Raw genomic sequence first — 6140 nt, 5'->3', positions numbered from 1 at the left:
GGAGGGACAGTGCAGGAGAGGAAGGCCCTCTATCAGGTGGATTGATTCAGTGACTGGGATAATTGGGATGGGAGTGTTGGAGACAGTGCGATTGGCACAGGACAGAGCGGAGTTTAGGGCTGTTGTACATAGGGTTGCTATGAGTCGCAGGCGACTCGACGGCACATAACAACAACAACAACATACAATTTAACTCATGCCAACCGTAAGTGTGCTCCGGAGTAGTACAGTGCTCCATAAAGTTTTCAGTGGCTGATTTTCCACAAACAGGTCACCAAGTCTTTCTTCCAAGATGCCTCTTATCTAAGTGGATTTGAGATGGCCACCTTTTGCTTAGCAGCCAAGGATATATTCACTCTTTATACCATCAGCAATCCCAAATTTCCTCATGGTAGATGTTATTAGCACAAATGTGCAAAGCGAGACTCACCAAAGCAAAGTAGCTCCTCAAAACAAGGACTAAGGAGTATCTTTGAATTCAAGCTCTGGTTCAAATCCTTGATCTTTGTGTTTAATTGCACAGGAAGAGATTGTCCATCCTTCTCCTGTGGAGCAGCTGGTGGCCTTGAACCTCGTGCCTTTGAGATTGCAGCGCAGCAGCTTCTTGCCACTAGGCCACCAGAGCTCCCTTAAAAATGCAAATTCTCCTCCTCCTGAGAGTGACATCGTCTTTAAATCTCCCATCTGGCAATCCTTGACACACTGCCGTGATGCCAAGGGAAGATAGGGCAACCTGGAAGTCCAACTACTTCCTTAAGATCATCCAACTTCTGGTTGATTATCCAAAATGCTTCATTGTGGGTGCAAATAATGTGAGTTCCAAGCAGATGCACAGATCTGCATATCTCTCCGCGGGAAGGATGCAGTATGGATGGGCAAGAACACCTTGATGCTCAAGGCCATCCGGGGCCACCGGGATATCATCCTGGCCCTGGAGAAGCTGCTGCCTCACCTCAAGGGGAATGTGAGGTTTGTGTTCACCAAAGAGGACCTGACTGTGATCAGGGGCATGCTGCTGGCCAACAAGGTGCCAGCTGCTGCCCGTGCTAGGGCCATTCATTGCTCCACCTGCGGTTACCATGCCTGCCCAGAACACCGGTCTGGGCCACGAGAAGACCTCCTTTTTCCAGGCTTTGGGCATCACCACTAAGATCTCCAGAGGCACCATTGAAATCCCAAGTGATGTGTAGCTGGTTAAGATTGCAGACGAGGTAGAAGCCAGCAAGGCCACCCTGCTAAAAATGCTGAACATCTCCCTCTTCTCCTTCGGGTTGACCATATAGCAGGTGTTTAACAAAGCAGCATCTATAATCCTGAAGTGCCTGACATCACAGAGGAGCCTGCATGCCCACTTCCTGGAGGGTGTCCACAACGTTGCCAGTGTTATGTCTGCAGATTGGTTACCCAAGCATGACCTCACAACCACACCCCATCATCAGTGGGTACAAGTGAGTCCTGGCTTTGTCTGTGGAGACTGAGTACACCTCCCCACTGGCTGAAAAGCTCAAGGCTTTCCTGGCTGATTCATCTACATTTGTGCCCACTGCCCCTGTGGCCGCTGCCACTCCTGCTGTTCTTGGTGCTGTGGCTCCAGCCAAGGCAGAAGCAAGGGAAGAGGCAGAGAAGTCAGACGACGATATGGGGCTTGGTCTTTGACTAATAACCAAAAAAGCCACCAACTCTGCCAGTTTTGTAAAACAAGGAAATAAAGGCTTCATTCTCTCTCTTTTTTTTTTTTTTAAAAAAAAGAAGCATATTTTTGGACTCTGCATCTCAATTTAAACCCACTGCCGCTGAGTGAGTTCCAACTCATAAACTCCATCAGGTTTCCAAGGCTTTACATCTTTACAGTAGGAAACCACCACCTTCCACTCAGAGAGCTGGTGGGTTTGAACCTACACACTATGCTACCAAGGCTCCTTCCCCCAGACCTATAAAGTCAGAAACTGCAGATGGAGACTTATCTGTTTTTTAACAGTCTGGAAATCAGATGCACAACAAAGTTTGAGCACCAGTTCACAAGGCTAATTTGTTTCCAAAGGTGTTGAATGGTAGCTCTCATAACCAGCTGATAATATTCTCCCCGCATCTCTTCTTCAGATATAAAAAGCAGTCTTAGAAGTGCTCCCTAGGAATGACTGCACGCTGCTTCCCAAGTCCGCTGTAGACAAATACACAGCAGCTACCCTTCTGTTCACAGATGTTACTGCAGCTGATTTAAAAATAGCCCAACAGAACCCTGCCCTGGACCCTCCCTCCTCTGCCCCACCCCCTACCCCCAGGAGTAACAGCTTGCATATTCTCTGCTCCCCAGGAGAATAGAGAACACAGGAGGAATATAAACAGAGACTTCCTGGCCCTTTATACTTAAAAGAATTCAGACAGACTGGGGAGTGGCTTTAGGCTCAAGAGAGGCTTCCCACCCTCCTCAACAAAGGAGTAGTAGCCAGAGCAGCCCCGGAGCAAATGAATTGTTAGTTAGCCCAAGAGCAGCTTCAATCAGTCAATCAGTCATTTCACGCGTATGCATATTTTAACAATTTTAGCAGGTGAACCCTTGTTTAAAATTACATGAGCCGATAAACAGAAGCCATAAAAAAAAATTTACTATCTGGGAAGGGGCGTGGCAGTGCATGGTGAGCACAGGGATAGACAGGAAAAACTAAGAGGGGAAAGAGGTAGTCAATGGGGCAGCTGCAGGGAGGAGAAAGGGGTATTGTCACCAGCCAGTTGGAGTTTGCCTGTGTGAAGTGTTTGGGAATTGTTATACACTAACAAGATGCTTTGGTTTGAAAAGTAAAGCACACCTTATTCAGGCCATGATCTTTTCAATCACCTGCTACACGTCAGAGAGCCGGACAATGAATAAGGATGACAGAAGAAAAATTGATGCCTTTAAGTTGTGGTGCTGGAGAAGAGTACTGAATATCCCATGAATGGCCAAGAGAACAAACAGATGTGTCCTTGAAGGTTTGTGACCAGAGTGCTACTTGAAGCATATTTTGGATATGCAGCTATGTGAGGCTATTCCTTGGAAAGGGACATTATGTTTGGAAAGTTGGAGAGTCAGTGAAGGGGAGGAAGACCTCCAACGAGATGAAATAACACTGTGACTGCAGCAATGGGCTCAGAGATGACGAAAAAGGCACGGGATAGGACAGGTTGCAGGATGGCTGTTCATAGGGTTGCTAGGAGTTGTACTCGACTCGAAGGCACCTCACAACAAAAACAAGATGCTTGCTAAACCTTGCTGAAAATGAAAAGGAGTTGAAGGACATGGTTCAGATCTGTTATTCATGTGATCACTATAAGTTGTACTAGGCTCCAGCAGCATTTAACAACGAGATCCTAACACACCACTCTCTGTCTCTGTCTCTGTCTCCCTCTCTCTGTCTCTGTGTGTGTGTGTGTGTGTGTGTGTGTTTTATTATATATGTGGAGTTCTTAGATGGTAAAATAGCCCCAACATTCAGCATTGGATGTTTAAGTCCACTCAAATGTACTTTAGAAGAAAGACTTGGCAAACAACTCAGCCTTTGACAACTCTATGGACCCCATCTACTCTGCCACACATGGGGTTACTGTGAATCAGAGAGGATTACAAAGCAACCTATGTAGGGGTACATTGTTGTTGTGTGCTGTCGAGTAGGAATCACACCATAGCTGACCCTTCAGCAGATGTTCAGAGGCAATTAATTGCACAGGAGGAGATTAACCAGCCTTCTCCAGGAGAGCAGCTGCTGGCGGTGAACTGCATACCATTAGGATTGCAGTGCCTCTTCTTGCCACAAAGCCGGCAGAGCTCCATGTGTAAGTATCTCCCATTTCAACATTTTTCTTTGTGTAAAATTCAGAGACATTAATTATATTTACCAGGTGGTACAAGCCTTACCTTTTTCTGTTACCAAATCACTCTTAACAGCAGCTCAGCATGCCCTAAGCAGTGAGGCCATCTTTCCCCCTCCATCTCAACCCAGGGAACACTGTGGCCTGGTGGGGAGGATGTTGCACTGCCAAGCCAAAGGCAGGTGATCTGAATCTGACAGCTGCTCTGTGAAATAAAGGTGGGCAGTGTCCTGTGCAATTTACTGCCTCTGAAAACCTGCTGGAGGGTCAGCTATGAGTTGGTTCTGGCTCGACAACACTTTGTTTGCTTTGCTTGTCCACCCCACTAATAATCTTTGACCATTATATGTTTGCCTATCCAGATATTTTTAAGTAGAAGAGATAATACAGTATTTCTTGAGATTAATTTCTTTTGCTCAGCATAATGTCTTAATAGGGAGCTGTGGTGGCCTAGCGGTAAGAAATTGCACTGCAATCCCATGGGCACACAGTTCAACTCCACCAGCTGTTCCATGGGAGAAGGATAGGAAATCTCCCCCTGAGTATAACTACCTCTTAAAATCGGCTGAAGGGTCAGCTATGGCTTAATTCTGATTAATTGGTACACAACAACAATATCTTTAAAGTTCAGCCATGTTGTAGCATTAGGGCTTCACTTCTCATTATGGCTGAAAAATATTTCATTCTGTGGATATTCCACATTTTCTTTTTCCACTCACATGATGCTGTCCTTTTTTCAGCCTGGACTGGGAGAGCTTTCCCCTTTCTGTACACTTCCACCATCCTACACGTTGACCTCACCTGCAAGGACCTCAGAAAAGTTCAAGTTCTCCCAAACACCCAACACAGGACAAGTGACCTGGTTTACTGTTCCCTGAGAAAACTGACACCTGAGAATTAGTGTTGGGTCGCAGTGCACCTTTGTCATTTGCTAGTCAACTTGGTGGCCTGATCCAACAGACAGTGGCAATATCAACTGTTCAAACGGCTATGGATCTAAATCCTAAATCATAGTTACAATGGCCTTTGATTTTCCAAGCAGCACACTTGGAATGAAAGTTTAGTGGGTTAATAATAAAAGGTCAGGTAAGAATCAAAAACAATGATTGGAGAAAAAGAAATCTCAGTATCTCAGTCAAGCCCAGGGGAGTTGTACTTGTTTCTTTATTTGCCTCAGAGCCTGACCGGCCTGTGAAATCTCAGTAGTCTCCTTATTGATATGGTAACAAAAGATAGAGAGGAAAGAAAACCTCATTTGCTTTTCACTAAGCCTGGACCACAGGTGAGTGTCAGGTGTTGTTCTTTGTTTTCTTGGTGACAAGTTCTTTCTGCCAGGTGTAGTTACATGGGGGTGGCTTGATCCTAAATGAGGAGTTTTGTGTAAGGCAGTTTATATAACAAAGTGCTATTTGTGAATTATACGGCAATGTTTTCATAAAGAATGGAAATGGAGACTAGGGAGGGGGGAAACCCTGAAGCTAAAAAAGCAGACTGAATTATTTAGTGCACTTGATCATGTGGCTGCCTCTGCTTGCTCTGAGTTTGCTCATCAGCCTCTCACAGGAGAAGAGAATTAACCTTGAGGTTAAACAGATCCCATCACTGTGACTCAACATTGACATTCCCAGTCTGCGGGGGTCCAGGGGCACTGTGTTGTGTTCAGCACTTTCTGCAGCTCACAGTCATGTCTGGATCTTTTTTCCTCTCCTGATTCTGTAGCCATCTCACTGCCAGATTGGAGATCTTGCTCTCAAATGAACATAAACAGTAGATGTTACATGCATAGTAAACATTTGCCTCTTTTGTTCAGTATCCCAGCATTTGCAACACTCCTGTGACTAGGAAATCCCTCTCTTAGACACCAGGTACACTTTCCTAGACTCCTTGCAGTGAGGTCCTGGTATTTGACTTGAATTTTGCCATCAGAGCTAAACTGCTTTGGAAGCCAGTGGCAGAGCGTGCAGGTAAAAGCAGATTGCATTTTGCAAAGATATCTGCATTCAGGCCTGTTTTCTAAAGGTAATGGTGATAGGGGTTCTACCACCAGTAATCAGTGCCCCAACACAGAGACAAGGGACAGAGCTATTTTCTCTAGGCCAGATCCTCTGTCCAATTCTAATCTCCTCTTACTGTACAAGGAAGCTCTACTAGTGGGTAAGGATTTGCACTGCCAACTTGAAGGCAGACAGTTCAAATCCACCAGCTGTTCTGCTAGGGGAAGAGAGCAGTTTCCTCCTATGCAATTTACAGCCTCTAAAAGCCCACTGGAAATCAGCTAAAAGTTGGTTCTTACT

At 45.5% G+C, this 6140-nt stretch overlaps 1 pseudogene; it reads left to right on the top strand.

Annotated features, from left to right (window-relative positions):
• Positions 1-710: 710 nt before the first annotated feature.
• LOC102859493 lies at positions 711-1656 on the top strand (annotated as a pseudogene).
• Positions 1657-6140: the final 4484 nt, after the last annotated feature.

The sequence above is a fragment of the Elephantulus edwardii genome, unplaced genomic scaffold (genome assembly GCF_000299155.1).
Source record: "Elephantulus edwardii isolate Elephantulus edwardi_28Jun2011 unplaced genomic scaffold, EleEdw1.0 scaffold00017, whole genome shotgun sequence".
Classification (NCBI taxonomy): Eukaryota; Metazoa; Chordata; class Mammalia; order Macroscelidea; family Macroscelididae; genus Elephantulus; species Elephantulus edwardii.
Note: the sequence above shows the minus strand (reverse complement) of the source record. Positions and strands in the feature narration are given on the sequence as shown.